We start from the raw sequence: 21,803 nt of genomic DNA, 5'->3' as shown, positions 1-21,803 counted from the left end.
GCAGAATAGTACTCAGTTCAAAAACTGGAGCAAGGAAGTAGAGTCTAGATACAAAGAATATGTGTGGAGATTGGGGCTGCTGTAGAGGGAAGCAAGTTAGCAAGTGTGAGGAATGGATGAGTCCTGATGCATGAAGTGTGCAGTCGTAGTTCATCTCAGTCTCCTCAGGACCTGTTGGTGAAGAAAGCGTTGTCCAAGTAAAACCCCCCAGTGCTTTCCTCTATGATTTCATCTCCACAAGACAGAGTTAGGGTTCTCCACTTTCACCGAACCACCTGAGGCAGGTTGGAAGAGAATAGCAAGCTCCAGGCACTTGGTCACTAGCTATTTGCTTCTTGATATACTTCTTGTGAGCCATAAAAATAATTTAAGCATGGAAATAGCAATAGCCTAGTCTGTCATATGATGCCAGGCATGTACAAATCTCAGACATGACCACAACCAGACAATGACAGAAGTCACATCAGGATAAATGAGAGTAACACTCCAGCTAAGAAGCAGATGTTGGACGCATTATGCAATTCTTTGAGATGCAAATAAATCCATTCACATTTTTATTTTTTTTAGTGTTTGTTAATGTTATGTTGTTTAATCTAGAAGAATGTTATCAAGGTAATCAAAGCAAAAATATTAAAATAATATAATCACACAATAAATGAGATTAATCCCAAGTTATTTGACAACTTAATAGACAAAGGTTTTTCTGGAATAGAGCTGCCATTAGCATTGTATGGATTTTACCCATGAGCCTGGAATTCCACTCCTGGGCTCCTTACCATCTATTTTCTAGAACTTGTCAAGGGATGCTAATACTATAACAGACAGTTTAAAACAGCCAAGCTGGAGGATCATAGCAAGTTAGATAAAAGGATGAAAATAGGAAGTGTCCAGAGTGAGCTCACCTGTCTTATGTGGTACCATTATTAATATGCTCAGGACTGCATGGAAGTGCTCCTCTTAGACCACAGGAAAAAGTGAGGTTATGGGTCATATGATTTAGTCTCATGACTGTGTCATATTTGGTTCAGAAAGCTGGTTTACTTCTGGGAACCCTCAGGCTTAGCCAAACCTGAGGATACCTTGACACCAGTAGAGAAGGTAGTATGTATCAGCTGGGGCTCCATGCTGTTGTATTGTATTCTGGACCATTGCAGATATGAAACAATTAGACCCATATAGAAAGATCTTAATTTTAATGAATACCAATAAGACTATAAACGATGTACATTTTATTATATACACCATGATTTATTTCATTTAATAATCATGTTCATCAATGAAGTATGACATATAAATACTATTTTTAAATAAGAAAGCTGAGACTCCAGTAACTACTTTTTTTAATTGATCATCAAACCAAAAATAAAGAGTAAGAGTTGAGATGTGGCTCAGTTTGAAGTATGAAGATTTGTGTTAAGATCCCTAGCACTATGTAAAAGCTAGGCACACCTAAAATGCCAGTGCTACTGGTGTGGAGATAGATATTCTAGGGGCTAGACTGCTAACCAGTCTAGCCAACATGTTTTATTCTAGGTTCAGCAAGATACACTGTCTCTAAAAGTAAGGTTGAGATAAAAAGAATAATATCTCTGGCCTCTACATGGAAACAGAGAGATGGACATGCAAGCACAATACCCCCCACACACACACACAATCACACATAATAGACACAGGGAACGACAGATAGATGGGCAGATGGGAAAGAAGGAAGAAAGGAAAGGAAGGAAAGGAAAGAGGAAGGGAAGAAATAATGAAGGAAGAAAGCAGAAAGCAACGCAGGCCAGAGGAAAGTGCCCATCAACCAGCAAGAAAGTGCACAGCGATTCTCTGTAGTAGTGATCCCTAATTTTTAATGAACTAGAAGAAGATCCACCATAGACCTATAATATCTCTTTAGGACAATCAGCTTGATCCCAATTTTATTTCATTCTTATAAATAAACTTATAGCCATGGCAGGCTCAGGCCTACCCTGTTTGTAAATTGCTTAAACATCCAAAGTTGGTGATTACCAAACTGGCTTTCTATGTTTCATTTGACTGATAATATACTTCCTTGCTTACACATTTTCTTTGTTAGAATGAAGAACCCTGACATATCCACTGTTTTTGCTGCACTATTTGACTGGACTCCCTAAAACAAAGTGGATACATATTGCTCCTTTTAATTTTCTGTTAGGAGCTGCCAATCAGCTGCTGTTTAGGGTGAACAGTCATTAGGTAGAAAGATACTAGCTTCATAAAGCTATATGAGAAAGACATATTATTTCAACTGAGAGGTTGGCTTAATAGTGTCAGAACCATCAAAGTTACCTTTATTTCTTCATGGTTTTGTTGCTGCTATTGTGTACAAATAAAGTTCAAACTAGAATTTCCAAAACTGACTCAGCCTCTGGATAAAACCTATGACTAGCCTTAATCCTCAACAGTCCTCCAAGCCTCCAAAGTGGAAATACCTTCAGAAAGTAGATGTTTAGAAATATTTAGGCAAAAGTGTAATATCCATTTGGCTATAGAGCTACGATAGTTTTTCCACTTCTTCATTTGATCTGCTTTACATAAAATAGACAGCTCTGAAACATTATTTTCTGCACAATGCATTTTTCTAAATCGACCAATATTACATCAGAATTTTTTTTGACATTTGTCTAGCTGTCTCAGTGCAACAACAGTGATAGCTTGTGTTCTACTTAAATGCTATGAGAACACTTCTCAGTGCAATATACCCATGCAGGTACTTAGAGTAAGATGTGCTGTTGGCACTGGTTGGGCAGATGATTTTCCATGGAAAGAGATGTTATTTGCAATATGCTAAATATTTCCAAATTATATCACTTCAAGCTGTAGCATGCTTTGTGGTCCTTGCAATCAGTCTTCATGTTGAACTCATAGCTCAGCAACTGAGAATAACTGAAATAGAAGTCTTTCGTGAATGGAAGTTCTAAAATACATGGAAGGACTTCCCTAGTAACTCAGAATGACAGTTCATAAACTTCTTTTCTGCACTGTAAATAGAAGCAAAATTATTACTAAAGATAAATATTACTTAGAAAACAGAAATATAGAAGAGCTATGAAAGTCAAGGTAAAATTTACCCTAGCACGGAGGGATTCAGAGGAAAAAGATAAAATAGGCAGCTTTCTCAGGTGCCACACCCTTCTTCTCTTCTCCCATTCTTGTAGTAGTTCTTCAACCTCTCTCTCACTACTCACCTATTTGTCTCTTTATCTCTTCTCTCTCTTGCTTTGCTCATTCTATCTCTTTCTTATCTCGCTCCCTGCTCTCATCACATTCTTCTCTTGTCTCTCTTCTTGCCCACCCACTTTCTGTTGATCTGCTTACTTTCCTCTCTGTATTTTTAAGGCTCTTCTATTCTCTGTGTGTCACTCACATATTTGAAGAGTATGTGGGGGTGTTTCATTTGTTGATCAATAGACGTACTGCATAAATGGAAGTCACATATTCTTCCTATTCTTTTAATTTTTCTGTTATTTTGTTTTATGTTGTGAATATTTTGCTTACATGTGAGTCTTGTGGATCATTTGTGTGCCTGTTGCCCACTTAAATCAGAAATGTTCATCAACTCCCCTGTATCGGGAGTCATGAACACAGTTGTGATCCACTATTCAGATGACAAGAATTGAATCAGAGTCCTCTGCCATAACAAGTGGTCATAATCCCTGAGCAGTCCCTACAGCTTTTTTTTTTTAATTTAATAAGTAGAACCACAAATCTCCATTATCAACACCACTTGGCGAGTAAGTGCCAGATCTACTTATTCACTTGCCTATGCATTTACTCAAGCAATTATTTTGCTCATGTAAGACAATATACACCTGTTTTCTTAGCTGGAGCTACATAGGGGAGACCCTGAATCAAGAAACCAACAATAAAACACAATAACAACAAGAAAGCAAAATTCTTTTGTATACTTACAAGGAGATCGTGTTGAACACAATGCCACAAATCCTGCCCCTGGGGAGATGACATGTGTCAGGGAGAAGTGAGACAGCAAACACATAGTACATCACAGGGTGTGTTGAATAATAGGGTAGACAGAGTGGAAGGGGACACAGATGATCACTAAAGCTATGCAAGTCCTTCCTATGGAAGTGGCAGCAAAGACCAGAGAAAAAGGAGAAATGGGACTGGAAACAAGAAGACCTAATTCTGAGGAGACACCCACCGCGCCACAATTGCCTTCAATCCCTTCACTCTGTTTATGAACAGAATGCTTGTTTGCTCTTTTTCTTTCTTTTTATGATTTTCTTTTTCCCTTAAGAAATCCCGTGCCTCTTGAAATGTGAAATAGGTGAAGGAAAATACAGTTCGGGACCATTAATTGTGCTTTCTTATTGAGTATATAAATTTGATGTCAAACGGGCCTGGTGGAATGGTATATATTTATTTCAAAAAATATCATTTCTTTTGAGGCATTGCCGCATCATCCTATTGATTTAGGGATTGGGGTGATTGTGCCTCATGCTTTATGAAAGGCAGGCTATTAACAAACTAAATTGAAAAACTAGTGAGTCTGACTTTCGGGGCCCAATCCAGCATGCTGCCTGTGCAAGGCTTAAATGGGAAAATACTGTAAAAAGACTTATTTTAATGCTGCAGACTATTCATTGCAATCCATAAACCCTTATTTAGCTACGGAGAGGGAAATTCTACAAGATAGAATTCTCATGCTTGGGCAACAGTCTCCCCTTTGCTTTCTCTTCCATCCATTGCAACATTAATCTTCTGAGTTTAGAAGCTGACCCTCTTTGACCTTGTTGGACAGTAGGATTAAAATCCTGGGTAAGCCAGAATAGCTTGAGATACCCAAAGGAACCAGGTTGCTGATGTAGACAGGTCCTAGAATGATCCAGAATTGAAGTTCTTGATGTGAAACTAAAAGATTAAACATAGATTGTGGAGGTTGAATATCCTTAGACGTTTTAACAAGTTCAAACTCTTGTTTCACAGAAAAAAACCAAGGCACAGACAAGGGATGACAAGGTGACATTTGCCCTCTATCATTGTGCCTACTGAGGTCCCAGAGCTATTTTCCATCTACCTTGTTAACTCCTTTCAACCCTGACTCCCCTATGACCCAAGCACCATGGAGGATGGCCCAGGTGAACACTTGAGACAAATCTGGAAACTTTAGTACAGCAAAATAGCTCAATGCAATGAACTCACAAGGAATGTACCAGGCTTTTCATCAGAAAGGAAGGAATTCTAACTGTTTCTCCTACCTGCTGTGCTGGTGGAGCTCATTTGATGACTTTGTTCCTCTAGTAGCAAGTGCCTTGATACCATCTATGGTACCCATATACCTGAAAGCAGGTATTCCCAAGGCAGGTATTCGCATGAAAGGCTCTTTGACACAGGGTACTTTTCAATTGTGCAAAGGATTCAACAGTGTAATGTTTCTTCTGATGACAGAGTAAAACCTTAGCTACTGCATTATGCTTTAAACTCTGTATTGTTACAAATAGGCATTGAAACCAGTTCTATGCTCATACAGATCTTGTTACCAAGCATGTGGAAGGCAGACAACAGTGGCCAGGATCCTGATTTCCAGTCCTTGTTTTCTACTGAGAGCAGCCCTGATGAGGGAGAACAGGTGAGGCCAGCTATGGGCTTTAGAAACTAGGAGCTAGAAGAAAGGAAGCAAGGCTGAAAAGCCAATATACTGGTTGAGCTTATGTAACATTTTGTGTAGGTACTATTTCCAGGCCTTCTTATAACTTAAAAGATAAGCAGCAGGTCCAGTAGAGCCGCTTGAGCCAAAATTACTCCTTCCAAAGAGCTTGATTAGAAGAGAGTCTTCAACCCATGTGGCTGTGATTGGGTCTGTAAGCAGTAGGACACTGGAAGAAACAGAGCCTCATGTGATAAATAGTATAATGGGATCTTGAAAGGAAGAGAAAGCCTTCCCATTAAATACCCAGAACAAAGACATTTTCTGACTCTTACAGGATTTTAGAGGCCTGCATCAGCCTGATTCCTTGTGATCTCAACTTGCCTGGCTTACATACTAAGGGATAGAGAAACTGGCTTTAAGTAGGGACTCCTATGTACTTTGTAATAGAGCATGAGGGCCGGCAAGCCCACATACCACATCAGATTTTCTTGGCAGCTTTCTGTCTCAGAGACATAGTCGCAGCAGCAGGGTGTGCCCTGACTTCTTCAACAGAATGAGAGACACCTAAAGGGCTTGAGGTAAGAATCAAAGTAAGATTACCAGGTGTTAAAACATATGGGTCAATATCATTAAAACATTAAAACACCTCTCCCTTCACTTTCTCCATTCCCCCTTCCATTTCTTTACTTCCTTATCTCCAGTTCCTTTAGCATTTTCTCTGTTTTTCCTATATTGACTGACACATTACCTAGTCACTCAGGAAACAGGCCTCTGTGAAAAGAGCTCCCAAGGCAGCCAGGACACTTCTGCATTCTATAAGGAGAATGTCATTCCTAAGAAGGGTACAGAGATGGCAGAGTCTTCCTTCCTTAAGGAAACTCACTCTGAGGGTGCCCCTCTCTGCTTCCCTACTCCCTGGACCATGGTTGACTTTGGGCTTTGATGCTGTATGAGACATGAGTCCCTTCTGTACTTCTCGTGTTCTGTCATTAAAAAAAAAAAAAAAAAAGCAGGTTATCCCATTACCCTGCTTTTTCAGTCACATCCTCTTAAGGGAGAAAGCCCTTTCAATTCCTCATTTTCCCACATGGAATTTTTATCTTATTGCTTCACCCCTCTTCCTGTCTGTTCTACGTTTTCCTTTCTTCCTGCTAAAACTCACACTCCTTTTCTCATTGCTGGAATTTAAAATGACTGTTCCAACTAGACAAAAAGAAATCCAGTTTCTATGCACAGACAGCCTTCAGACTGATGGTCCCATTACATTAGCATACAATAAAAGCCAGCAGGGGGTGCATTGGCACGCTGTTATCCTGGGTCTCTGTGCCCCAGGGATGCTGAGAAGGTTCCCAGTGCACAGCTCTTCTCTCTGGTAATGAGGCAATTGTACATGCTGGTGACAGCTTCTTGGCCTCAATGAGAGCTGCAGCTTTTGTGGCAGGGGAATGCAGTGAAGGTAGGTGTCACATGATCCCAGGCAGGGTTGTTGGTTTCCTTAGTTGCATTTTTATTCTCCAATTGGCCTAAAGGGTTCATGAAACTCCTCAGCCTTTGCTCTTTGTCTAAAGTGGAATATGTTGTGCTAGAAGGAATGGTTTCCAGACCTGTCTTATTAAAATGTGGAAGCAGTTCTTCAGACATATGCAGAACCCCACCTGTTGGTCGATCATGTATGAGGAAATGGAGTGCAGTTTCTCTAGGAGGGCATTTCCTCTTCTTGTAGTAAGAACATACAGTACCAGATCTTCATGGCTTACATACCAACTGTTGAGGGTCATAACATGATCTCCTCCTCCCCAGTGGAATCACCAGGGCCTATAGCCTGAACTCTGCCATCACCTCCAAAATGTATCATGTTTAATCTTTCATGCTAGCCCTGTATGTCACTAGAGTCTCCAGACTGTAAGTTTGTTTTCTTGGTAGCGATGGTAGTAGATTAGTAATGGTTTTTTTTTTTTTTTTTTTTAGTTTGCTTTTATTTATTTATTTATTTTTGTCAAATATGTGATAAAAGAATGAAGGAGTTCTAATTCCTGAAACACACAATCATGCACAAACACACACACACACACACACACACACACACACACAGAGGGACACACATACATGCATGCATGCATGCAAACATATGCAATACAGAGACAACTCCTGTACCTGGGCCTTGAGTTCTTGCTCCATTTACACAGCTGAAGCCTCGAGAAGAGAGAGCAAAGGGCCTGGATATGGGATATCATGGTCCCTTTTAGTATGGAATGTCCTCACTCTCATAAGAGGGAATGAACAGGAGTAAGTAGATTAGGAGTTTATGAAAACAGAATGAGGCTGTAACCCTCATATCTTGAGGACAGTTGATAAGTGGGTACCCCTGTGACACAGTGACCCAGCTGGAGAGTACTCCTCATTTGGCACTGTTCTCTCCCCCTTCCTCCTTATTCTGCTGGACCCTCCCCCCCAACACACAGAAGCAAGTTCCCTGAAAAGCAAATAGTGTCTCACAGCCTCTTCTTCCCAAGAGCTTTCTGGAAGCTAGATTACCAAACACTACCTAATGTGGTCTTAAAACTCCCCAGTGGGTCAGCTCTTAACAAATAGAAAGGAATGTTTAAGAGCTGTGAAGCTATGGTTAGAGGTCAGATATCCCCTGTCACAGATGTGGACCAGGTCTCCAGTGGCTTGTTGGAGGAAAGGATGGTGGTTACTGTTCTCAGATGTCCTCAAAAAATAATGTTGTGTTTGCCTAGCTGTTTTGTTTCTTCTTCCAAAAGGATCAAATAAAATGTCTTGCAACTCCTGTGAGCCCAAATTCTCAAGATTCCTCTTTTCTGGAGATTGTGGTTCCTTATAGTCATAAATTCTTCAATATAATTTTAAAAATCTTCTCCTGTGACTCTCTTCTTGCCATATTAGCTTCCAGGTTTGTCCAAGACCATATCAGGGACAATGGTCTTCTCTCAGTATTCATATTCTCCATAGTGATATTCTACAATATTGCTGGATCAATAACCCCTGGAGCTATCTAATGTTAAAACCTCCATGCCCAAATGCTAGTCTTTCAAGTCCAATTCATGCCCAGTCACAACTTCCAGTTTAAATCTATCTATTCTTCCCCAGGTCCTTTGTAAAGCATATCTGGTGTGCTTCATAAACCATACTGTGCACTTTGTATCTGACAGCTCTTATTTTAATACAACATTTCAGCATTTGTTTGTATACTTAATAAAAATCAGAAGGTATTGGACAGACAAGTTTAAATGTTCATTTGGTATATTATGTTATCTAATAATTTATTTCTGAGCACTCTCGTATCAGCTTTAGGTGAGGATGGTAATCCCTTCATTCTTCTGTTATGTATATTTAGGGAAAAACATATGAAATGGTGCAATGTAGCTCTCCATAGCAGTAAGAGCTTAAAATTTAACTTGGATTGTCATGCTTCCCTTTGATGTAGCTAATGTTAATATGTACTGACTACAAGGGGCTCTCTGATGATAATAAATTTTATAGTCCTTAATATGTTCTTTAAAAAAATATTTTGTTTTTAATGAGTGTATGTGCTTTGCCTGTATATATGTCTGTATAACTCCTACATGGCTGGAACTATTACAGGCCAGAGGAGGGGGCATAGGGAACCCTAAAACTGGAGTAACAGAAGATTCTGAGCTGTCATGTGGGTTCTGGGAATCTAACCCAGGTCTTTTTAATGAGCAACGGATGCTTTTAACTCAATAAGCAATCTCTCCAACCCCTTTTGAAATAGTCTAATTCACTTAAAATTATTTCCCAGTCCCTCATGTTCTCCCTCTCCACTACTGACTATGCATCTCAGTTAGAAGTCCTGGGCAGTCTAAGAGACCTCTGACAGTGGAACCAGGATGTATTCCTGGCGCATGTAAGGACTTTTCCCATGGAGGGATTTCCTTAACCTAGAGAAAGGAGGGAGGGCCTAGTCCCTATGCCAAATGACTTGACAACTTTTGATCATGCCCCCCTCAAAGGCCTCACCCACCCTGTGGAGTGGGTGGGGAATGGGATGGGAGGGGGGTGTCTGGAGCATGGGAGGATGTGAGGGAGAGGGAACTGGGATTGATATGTAAAGTAAGAAAAAGAATAAAAAAGAATATGAAAAAAGTGTTTCCCCATGTAATTACTTCACAGTGTTGCTTAGTTTTCATGGACACAGGGCCTGTACATCTAACAGGACTGAGAGTGGTACCCACTTCTCTATCTTCCTTTCCCTAACCTTTCTTGTCTGAAAGTATGAAGAAGCCCTTAGAAATTAGAGGAAAACTTCAAATTCCCCTGACTCTCCAAGCAATAATTACTTTCCCTCATGACTAGCTCCAAGAGATTTTGTAGACACCATTTTGTTATAGCCAAGACTCAGACCTTAGGAGTTGGTGGGGGGGGGTGTTTGGTATTGTGAACAAGGCTTTCATCTCTTTCTCTAGCGTTGCAGAGAGTGGGAGACTGGATCAGTCTCACACTATGGGTTAGAGCAGATGGTCTTCATTCTCTTAACTTCATTCCTACAGACTCTGTTTTAAATTTATTTGTACTTGTATTTTCAACCGTAACTGCAATTCTTCTAGTTATATTTTAGTGGAAGTTTTCTTCTGAGTGTGATTCTGAGTACTCCTCTGATATCACAGAGGGTGACCAGAATTGAGCTCTATTGTGTGTGTAGACGGTTAATTATTTGCATTTTGCTTCTCCAGAAATCACTCCTTGCATGTGCTACCTGAATGTACAAACCTCAGTAGTCATGCCAAACCTTCCCATGCTGTCCTGAGGTCCTGATGCTGCCATTTGCCGAAAAGGGAGCACGTAGCCACTGTGAATATGGAGCTGTCCATATTCACAGAATATGTCAGTCTGTCCTTGTGCTTTTTCTGAACAGATCTAGTTACAGATGCAGAACAAACTTGCTTTTTTCTTCTTGGAAAAGTGGACCTTGTGAACATAGTATCCACACTGGAGCTACAAGGTGGTTATTGGATATAGTGACATACCAGCCTCCCCCTGTGAACATTTGTTTCTAGCTATAGACAGGGCTGTTCAAAACAGAGATGTCTGATCATTTGACTTGGAAGGTGAAGACACTGAACAGAAGAACCAAAGATGCGATCAAACTCCCCACAGATGTGGAAGTTTGGGCAATGTCAAGGAAGGCATTTTGGAGGGAAAGCAGAAGACAGTCTCAGGACTTTGGATAAGAGTGAGGAACTCAGAGTGCTTGCCTGCCCCTGACATTCACTTTTCTGTGACCTTGGGAAAGTCACTTACCCTTGTGAGGATTAATGACTTAATCTCAGGGAAAAGTACTTTGAGATCATTGGCTGACAGGTGCTGTATAAGTACAAAGTATTATTATTAAAATGTCACTGTGCCGGCTGCATTTGCTCTTGAGGGTAAGAGGCAGAAATGACAGCCCAGGAGGAGTGGATAAAGATTATGTAAGACAAGGAAATAGAGAAGTCTGTCATGAAGAGTTCTGTCCCATAACTCTCCTCTCTATCAATGCTCACACCCTCCAGAAATCTTCTGATTTTCTGAGACAGAGGCAGCTCTTGTTTTCCTTCACTGAACTGGGAGAAACTGTTTCAGAAAGTGTGTTTATGTGTGTGAATTTGTGTAATCTGGATGGCCAGGAAATAAGAAGGAATCTCTTCTTAACCCATTTCACTAGTACTAAGATTAAAGGCACTCACCATCATGCCCAAAATTTTTTATGGATGTTGAGTTGAGTCTCAGGCTCTTATGTTTGTGAGTCACTTTATTGATAGAGTCATCTCCACAGCCAGAGTTCTAAAGACAAAGGTCCTTCTGCTCCTCAGCTAGGCTTTGAAAATAGAGATTATAAAAACTCATTTTAATATCTACAAAAGATAACTTCCTTCAGTATCCACAGAAATTTTCTTCATGTAAACAGAAATCAAAACTCAGAGAATTTGTATGCTTGATGTCACAGTTCATCAAGGCAGAATCTAATATTTCTACTGTTAGCAAATCACTCAACTTTGGGTTGTATCTGGTTTTAGTTTAATTGACTGTTTGTTGCTGACTCAAAGACATTTTAAGTAAACAGTTTATTGCTTGTATAAATCCCAAACCAACTCCCCCAGTCCATACCTGTAATCACAGCTCAGGCTGACACAGAAAAATCCGGGGAGGTCACTGAGCATCCAGTCTCAACAAATTGTTGAGCTCCGAGTTCCCCTGAGAAAACCTCTCAGAAAACAAGGATATTGATCTCTAGTTCTCACAAGCAAGCAAACACACACACACACACACAAACACACACACACACACACACACACACCACCACCACCACCACATATGCACATGCATACACACATACACACACATACACCTACATATACATACATGCACATACATACATATATACATACACATGCCTACACATATATACACATACATACACATGTACACACATGACAGAAAAACTCCCAACATTCAATAGATTCTCAGTCTAAAATATTGACAAATTAGTAACTCATATCCAAGTTTAAATCCAAATTCTGAGGCATATCAGAAGTCAGCAAAGATCTTTGGGGCACTGGATCCTTTAAGAAGCCCAGTTGTTCCCCTTAAAGTCTACTCCATATTTGGAAGATTATAGGCCTGTGTGCCATCACATCTGTTTTTGTTTGTTTGTTTGTTTGTTTTTAATGTGGAGCTGAAGCCTGAACATAAGGCTTCATGCATGATAACAAGCACTCTAAAAAACTCAGCCACAACTCCAGCTCCATTTAGTTATTTTTAAAAGTATTGTTCCCTCTTAAAATGAGTGCACTGCAAGTTGTATTAAATCATCTCTTCAAGACTTCAGGGAAACAGTTCCTGCCTGAAAACAAACTCAGGTTCCAAAGCGCGGAATGTAGCCTTCTTACCACATGCAATATTTCACAACAGGATCACCTTGTGCAAGATCAAGACTGTCTGTGCAGAGAGATAGAAAGGGCAGGCAGCTCAGTCCTGAAGAACATGGAGGTTGACCTCCACAGTTTTACACAGAGTCATTATACTGCCAGAGCAAGCTCCAGGCAGCACAGACAAATAGTCCTCTATTAAGACCCGTGTGTTGAAATGATCTGTCTGATTTTTAGATTACTTAAGCACCAATGTCATTCAGCATGTAACTTTTGGGGGAATACTTTGAGGCTTTTTTCATAGGGACAGAAACCTTGCATGTGTGAATGGAAGACACGAAGAAACACTCTTGATGTGAGGTGGAATGTGCCATGTCCATGCTTCTCCCTGCTTTTCTTCTTTTTTATCACCTGAGCATTCACTGTTGGCTGTGAATCCACCAAACATGCTTTTTCTTCCACTTTGGAGCAACCCTTTCTCCTTAACTGTTTGTTTGAGCCTCCAGGTTGTATACAAGATTAATCATCTAGGAAAACATTTGGGGGGTCTTTGCTACCACTCACCTCTTACATTCTTTGCAGTAAATTTGCTCTAACAATCGGTTTTGTTATATTTTTCTGAAGTGGAATGGTTTGTGGGAATCTATGAAGTTGATGCCTATGTTCACTAGGATTTCAATGTATACCTTGCTTTTAGTTGTGGCTTCTAAGCAACTGTCACTAGTCAAGACAGAAAACTCTATGAGAACATGAATGAAAGACTTTTCAGAAATAACTCCTCAGTCTATAGACAGTGGAATGAGTCCTGGATAGTTGACATTTCGAGCCACACTTTTGACTCCTGACAGAAGAAGGATTATAGCTCAGGATTTGCATTCCAGCTGCAACAGTGTTCACAATACCAAGCTGCTCTTTTTGCCACACCCTGCACCTGCCTGTCCATTGGATCTTCTGATGGTAACACCTTACCTGTGTGTGTCTGTTTCGTACCCAGTAGCACAGGTTGTTGATTGATGGGTCTTTAAAAGCAGGACAGGCTGAGCTTTTCTTGTATTCTAGTACTGTGTATGTGAAACTACTCATACATATTTTACATTCTTCTGTGTGTAAAGAGTCTCTGGATGGGACATCATTTCTTCAAGGCTTCCTCTGCTGTGATGCTCTGCTCCTGGGATAATGGTCTTTAACATGTCAATGATTCAAGTGCAAGGCTATTTTCTATGCCCTTCATTGTTTCAGAGTGAAATTGAAAGAGGGAATCCAGCTGTTTATATGCAATATGAAGCAATTATGAAGTTCATTTCCAGAAGCCACTGTAACCATGGCAACTTGTAAATCTGGAAGAACAGAGACAGAGTATAGAGGGACTTCCAGTGGGGCCAACTTGCAACCAGAAAATGGCTCAGGCCAAGCTGGTGAGCAACCAAGCTGTTTACTTTGAGTTGGAAGCAGTTTTTTTTTTTTTTTCCTTCTTCTTCTTCTTTTTGCAACTCAGACTTCCTTAATCCGTAACCTCGAGTCTTTTAAAGTTCAGTTATCAGTGAAACTTGAATTTCTAGATTTGCCAGAATCTGCCCTAGAGGGATAAGTAGTTCAAATGAAACAAGAGCCAGCATTGTATTGATGTTTATTTCATAGCTCCTTAAACGCCAAACTCAAAGTCATCACATCAAACTGACTGAACTGGAAGCCTGTGTTGCTGGAACCTCACACAGTTCAAATGAGGACCATGGAACCCAGACACTTGATATGCTGTGCTTCTGAGAGCATGCTGAATTCTTTGATATTTTAGGGAAAAAAATAGATAGGACTTTTGTTAGAATAGATTTTTGTTGTACTTAGACCTCATCAGGTTAGAATGGAAACCGGAGTTGCTGAAGGGGCAAGACAAGGTGAAGACAGCAAAGGGACAGAGAAAAGGTAATTTTGAATCTGAAATAATTTAAAACAATTTGGCTAGGGTACAGAGTTGATTGCCATGTTCTCGGTCACCCACATGTGTCTCTTTGACTGATAGTGTACATCTCTACATGCTCCAGAGGAAAGTAAGACAACAGGCAGGGAAGGGTCAAGCTTTCAATGCAGCCAGCGGCAGCGTGCACTCTGGGAAACTCATGGAGATGAAATGTTAAATGACTGGCAGCTGCAAAGGCATCAGAATTGGATTTTTGCTCTTTCTGCCTCTTTTGACTCTCTCTTTGATCCCTGCTGGCAGCATGCTGGGCATGTGTGAAAAACACAGCTCATAGATACCATCCCTATTGGGAAAGTGAAAGAAAAGCTAGCCCAATGGGCAGTAGGTTTTCCACTCTGAAATGTCCAGGGGAGCTAAAGTCAGGGGATGCTCCAAAAGACAAGGGCAGACCCCTTCTCCATGGGGCCATTTTTGGTTTGTGTGCTCTTTTGGTCAAAAGGTAAGCAGATAATCTCACATAAAATAGGGGCTCATTGGCAGTTTCCAGAGTTAATTTTACTGTCCTTCTGAGCAGAAATTAGATCATGGGTCCACTGAATGCAGATTAAAGAAGGTGCTAAAGCTGGGATTAGCAGAATATAAGCCTAAAAGTCCTAGGAAGTGATAAAAAAAAGAGAGAGATTTAGGCATAAAAATGTTCAAGATAGGAAGTAAATGCTCAGAGGGGAAAACACATGAAAGGATTTCAAGTGAGCTATTTCAAGTGAACTTGCAGATGTCACTGGAGGCCATGGAAAATGTGTAATGACTTCCACTATTGTCTTCATATGGATTCCCATGATCTCTGATTGTGTTTACCAAGGGTATTTATCAAGCAACCTACTGTTGCTCTTTATTCTAGATCTTGATTCCGAGGCTGAGGCTTGTTCTTCCCTAAGGAAAATCAAGGAAGAAAGCTTCTGCCTTTGCCATGTTATTAGTTTGCAGTACAATTATTAAGACCCATAGATGGGGTGGTTTAATAAAAGCAAGGAGTTTTTGCTTGAGGATCCTAGCAAACATGGTTCTTTTAGGGTTCCCTTTTGAGTTGTAGGTTGTCCATATAGCCTTGTACCCTTTTATGAATCATTAAGACAGTAATCCCTTTATTGAGAACTTTCACCTCATTCTTGTAATTGTCTCCTACTGAACTAACTACCAAACACCTTAGGTTGATATTGAACTTTCAATCTAAGAATTCAGAAACAGAAACATTGAGTCTATTGCAACCACTATTCTTCCTCTTATCTCTCCTTGCCATAATGAGCAAATGGCTCACAGGAAACCTTGCTTTCATGTTACTTGTATGTGATATGTTTACCATGCTGCCCAGCAGGGGGCAAGCTGTCACCAATAGCAGTGAACATCACTAATTCCTATCTAAAATTCACAGGAACAGCAACAGTTGCCTTCAGTATAGAGCTGACAAAATAAAAGGTCAGGTGCTCAGGCAAGTAGGCAACAGGAAAAGTCCAGAGATAGGGTAAGAGCAGTTTCTTAAGGGTAAGAAGAATCCTTTGTCATTCTTTCCTACTACAAAAAGTAAATGAGGGTGAAATTAAAAAGAATGGGGGGATGCATGTGATTTCAGAAGATTAGAATTAAATTGGATTGGGAGACTAAGGATAAGGTTACCACCCAATACTCTCAGAGATATCCCAGTGGCCAAAGAAATGTTCTTTGCATACATGCTGGAATTTAATGAATGAGTACTGTAGCTATTGGTCTGTACTGTTGGTAGAGACAGATATTAAAGCAAGACAAAACCATGCAGGAAACATTTGGTGAACCAAGTGAAACCTGGCAAAGGCTTCAGAGGAATAGCTGAAAGTGTTGGATAATTCCCCTGTGTGTGTGTGGATGTCAAGTCTAAGATGTTTCCAGGAGGAAAGTCCAGATGACTGGGAAGGATAGGTGTTATGACTGGCATTCCTAAAAGCTCCTGTGTTGAGGCTTGATATCCAATGTTCAGATATGAGGCTTTGGGGGAGTGATTAGATCCCAAGGGATTAGATCTTTTGAGTTGATTAATATGTTGATTACTAGGCACACATTTTTAATGCCAAAACTTCTCTTTTTACTTCTTTCTTCTATAAGTAATTATTTCCTCTGTTTTAGACTTTTACCATGATGTTCTGACTCTCCCAGACTGGTCTCTGAAACCAAGAGCTAAAATGAATATTTTCTTGTCTCAGTTGTTTACATCAGGTGTTTTATCAAAGTGATGGAAAGCCTGCTTAACATAGTAGGTGTGGTTGGGATAGAAATACTTTTTACAGAGGATGGTACTAAGTTAGGTCAAGAAATCAGACTGAAGGCATCTGACAGGGTCTAACTACTTATTAGTTTGTAAACGAAGAGGACTCAATGATATGACATAAAATAGGTGCTTTATTTATCTTTCCTATTGATTTATATAAGAACTCATTCTTTACCTAAAGCAAATCATGTAAACACCTTTCAAGATGCCCCATCTGTTTTTTTATATTCATGGAAAGGTTTTGTGTGCATCTAAAAATAATTATGCAAAATTGGAACTAATGCACAATTAAATTGGAATATATTTATAGTATAGGCCCTACCTGAACATTTCTGTGATTTCCTCTATCCCTTCTCATACTGATAATATATTATTTAATCTTAGATATTTATCAAAATCTTATTTCCATTACCTATATTTTCCTTGACAATTTTCATGAAAAATTTTTATTTTTCTGCTGGGCTATCCATCTTGCTTTTGTCAGAAAATCATGTAATTTAGTGACATTATCCTGGTCATGAATTCCTGTATATAGAAATAAAGGTGGAGATATTAGGAAAATTATGGGATGATGGAAGATTCCCATGACTCTATTGTTTGACAAAGTAAAGCGTTGGCTGGCTAATATTTTGGAAAAGATAAAAAAAAATGAAGGAATTAATTGCTTAGTTGTGGCTGCTGCTAGAAAGGTCAAGGGCAGAATGGGGTCACTGTGGTTGAGCAAGTCAGAGGATTGAAAATCACATGCTGTATTTTAGAAAAAGGGAATTCTGAGGGAGGAAGAGCAGGATTGTAGGAAAGATGAGTGTGGTTTGCAAATGAAATGAGTATTGAGTAACTGTGAGTTTTGATTATTAAACTATGGAACTGGGATTTAGGTTAAGGATCACAGATATTTAAAATCTGTGTGAGAAAGAATGAAGAGTGGGAGAAATACAGCAAAGGCTAAATTTTGCTTAGTAATGAGCCAGAGAATTAAATACCCAATGTATCTGAAAATATTCCAAACCAGTTGGGTCATAGAAGGAAGCTTAACAGATAACAGCCGGGAGAGAGAAATGTGACTTTTAGAGTAGGACTCTCGATTTGGCAAATAAATATACAAGAGTCCCAGTTAAATTTGAAATTCAAAATAAGTAATGAATAAGCTTTGACTTTAAATATGTCTCCTTGAATATTTGAGATATACTTAACATTTAAAAATACCCAACATTGGGGGCACACTTACCTAAAAACTATATGGCTTGTAAGTACTTCCTCATTGAAATATTCCTTGTTTATGTGAAATGTAAAGCTAATTGGTATCAGAATTCCATATGACAATCTGACTTTGTAGCTGAAAACATTAGGCACATAGTTTCAGCCTGCCTGCCCTTAGCTCTGTGAGGATATTCTTGTCACCAGCTCCAGACATGAGGTATTCTTTAGGATGGAAAGGGCTATATTTTACTATTCAAAGTATGGAGATATCTGGCCTTCTCTTTAGATGTACATTATCCACCTACAATGATCTGCTGATTGTTGATATCAGCCATATCTATTGACTCTGTGAAGAAATAATTATTGTGCACACATCATGTACATAGATGGTATTTGGTGAAATGTTAGCAATCTTCATCCTGAAATAGTGTGGCCTTCACAAAGTAGCTGCCAAAGGTTTATCTGGCTCAAGTGATCTTAATTGTTTACATTTGTTTTATCATTTTTCAGTTTGAAAATCACTCTCCCATGAACTTATAAAGGTTCTATTAAGTCTAATGGTAATGCCAGACTTGAAAGGAGTAATTAATAAGGTTCATTTTGAGAATATTTCTTGCTAATAAATAATGCACTATTTATTATCCTTAACTAGGTCATGTTCTTCACAAATCATGAAGGTGTTCTTTTTGTGTAATCACTGAGCAAGGGTGCCCTTCCTGCTTTCTGAACTGCCATTACCAACATTCATAAACTACCTTCCCATATCCAATATTTTTATTCAGGCTTCACATCCCTCTTTTAAAGGTTGCATTATGAAGAAAGACACAGAATCACTTAGTAAACTCCTCAGTTTCCTGCAGAGTTCAATCCCTGCTGTCATTGTTTTAGTATTTTTATTCATAATCACAGCTCTTGTCTTCATATCTTAAGGCAAGACCAGTATATTGGAGTAATTGGAGACATTCCGAGTGTCCACCTTTCACCTGGATCTGAAGGAGGACCATGACCATGGAGGGGAAGTAAAAAAAAAAAAAAAAAAAAACAACCTGCAGTCGTATCAGAATCAAGTACAATGAACTTTACTTTTAAGTCTCTTTAAAGGAGTCTGGTAGGAGATATTGGTGACAAAGGGTAGGTATTTCTGGTATACATATAGGACTGAGATATGCAGAGCTGGCCTTAAGGTCCAGCACATGGCTGCCATTAAACTTTGAAGGAATATAAGTCACAAAGGGGCATCTTTTTAGAGGACTGAAGCTGCAGTGCATAGGAAGACTGTCTATTTTTACAAACCCAGTGATGTGCCAGAGGCTCTGTATTATGTCCCCACCCTTAAGGAAGCACATTAGTATCTCAGAAGCAAGCTCAATGGAAAGGCAGAGAGAGCTGGCACATCATCAGGAACTAAGATATACATGTATGCCATAAACTATAATTAAGACAGAAAAATATAAAGTATCCCTGACTATTCTTAAATAAAACTCTACATTATTCTGTTTCAAACAGAACTAAAAGCAACAACGGGATCAATGGAATCTAATAAAAAATACAGCTTAAATACACACACCCATGGACACCTGATTTTCAACAAAGAAACCAACATTGTACAATACGAAATAAAAGAATGCATCTTCAATAAATGGTGCTGGTCTAACCGAGTGTAGAAGAATTCAAGTATATTCATATCTATCACCTTGCACAAAACTAAGGTTCAAGTAAGTCAAACATATCAACAGGAAACCAGATACACTGAAAGTAATAAAAGAAAAGAGTGAAGAATAGCCATGAACACATTGGCACAGGAGACAAGTTCCTGAACAGAATACCAATTGCACAGATACTATGATCAAAAATTAATAATAGGACTTCATGAATCTAAAATGCTTCTGTAAGGAAAAGGGCATTGTCAATAGGACAATATAGAAGCCTACAGAATGGGAAAAGATTTTCCCCAACCCCACATCAGACAAAGGGTTAATTTCCAAAATATATAAAGAACTCAAAAAACTGGACATCAAAAAAAAAAAAAAAACCAAAACAAAACAAAAAAATAAAAAACAAATAAGCCAATAAAACTGGGGTACATGTCTAAACAAAGGCATCTCAAATGGCACTTAAAGAAATGGTTAACATCCTTAGCCTTCATGGAAATGTATATCAAAACAACTCTGGGATCCTACTTCTTAGAGTTTCTATTGCTGTGAAGAGACACCATGGCCATGAACACTCTTATAAAGACAACATTTACTTGGGCCTCACAGCTACAGAAGCTCAGACCATTCTTACCAAAGAAGGGACAATGGCATCTTTCAGGAGACATGGTGCTTGAGCAGACAGTGATACATACATCTTGCTGGCAAAAGGAAGTCAATGGTATCACTAGGTGGTATCCTGAACATAGGAAAACTCAAAGCCTGCTCCCACAGTAAAACACTTCCTCTAACAAGGCCATACCAACTTTAACAAAGATACACTTCCTAATAGTGCCACTCCCTATGAGATTATGTGGGCCAATTACATTTAAACTACCACACCATCCCACATCTGTCAGAATGGCCAAGATTAAGATTAAAAACACAAGAAACAGTTCATGCTGGAGAGTATCACTCCTGCATTGCTGGTGGAAATGCAAATTTGTACAGTCACTTTGGAAATCAATATGGCAGTTTCTCAGAAAATTGGTAATCAATCTACTTCACCACCCATTTATACCACTACTGGGCATATACCCACAGGATGATCCATTATACCACAAGGACACTCATTTAGCTATATTAAGAGAAGCTTTATTTATAATAGCTGGAAACAACCTAGTTGTATTTTAGCCAAAGAATGAATAGAGAAACTATGGTACCTTTCTATAGTGGAATATTCCTCAGCTGTTAAAAATAGTAACATTACAAAATTTGCTGGCGGGTCTTCTGGGAAGTCAGGGGACAGTAGGACGGCAGTCTGCATGATCTGTTTGGATCACGCCAAATACCACTGCCCGGCCGGCAGCTTGCCCTACTGCTCAGTCACTTGTTTCCAGACGCACAAAGTGCAACCCAGAAACCTGGCCTGTTGAGACGAGAACAGTAGCTCCAGTAAATACAGGGTCTGAGGAAAATAAAGATGATGACTTCTATAGCTGACTTCCTCAACAGCGATGAGGAAGAAGACAGAGTGTCTCTGCAGAATTTAAAGAATTTAGGTGAATCTGCAACTTTAAGAAGTTTACTGCTCAACCCACACCTGAGAGAGCTGATGGTTAACCTGGATCAGGGTGAAAACAAAGCAAAGCTGATGAAAGCCTGCACACAGGAGCCTTTGTTTGTGGAGTTTGCAGACTGCTGTTTAAGAATCGTGCAACCATCCCACAACAGGGATTCTTAAAACTGGATGTGCTCATTGCTCAAGCTGCCCACTGCTCCTCCTAGGAGGAGGATTTTTCCAAGGCTGCTGTAGAACATGTAGATCCTCCTTCACTTGGCTTGCTTCAGACAAGTGGAGGATATTCAAGGTGCAGAGCCTGTATGAAGAGGAAGCCTGGAGTGATGGCTCAGCTCTTCCAGAGGACCAATCTTCAGCACCCACATGACTGCTAACATTTGTAATTACAGTTCCAGGGGATCTGACACCCTCATCTGGCCTCTGAAGGTACTGTAAGCATGTGGTCCACAGCCATACATGCAGGTAAACTCACATAACCTTTTTTAAAAAAGGGAAAAGGCTATGTATATTTACACAGTGGTCTTAAATTTATTTCTGGTACAGTTCAGAGTTACATCATAAATACCGAGTTTATGCATTAGGATTAAAAACTGATAGTGTTACTACATGTTCTTGATGACATTAAATAAATTTATTAAATATTAAAAAAAATTT

General features: G+C 39.5%; 1 pseudogene; it reads left to right on the top strand.

The window, feature by feature from the left end:
- The first annotated feature begins 5,174 nt into the window (after positions 1–5,174).
- On the top strand, positions 5,175–21,610 carry LOC127235028 (zinc finger HIT domain-containing protein 3-like; annotated as a pseudogene).
- The last annotated feature ends 193 nt before the right edge of the window (positions 21,611–21,803 follow it).

Source organism: Phodopus roborovskii, unplaced genomic scaffold (genome assembly GCF_943737965.1).
Source record: "Phodopus roborovskii unplaced genomic scaffold, PHOROB, whole genome shotgun sequence".
NCBI classification, from domain to species: domain Eukaryota; kingdom Metazoa; phylum Chordata; class Mammalia; order Rodentia; family Cricetidae; genus Phodopus; species Phodopus roborovskii.
The sequence above is the reverse complement of the archived record's forward strand: the minus strand, read 5'-3'. Positions and strand labels throughout refer to the sequence as shown.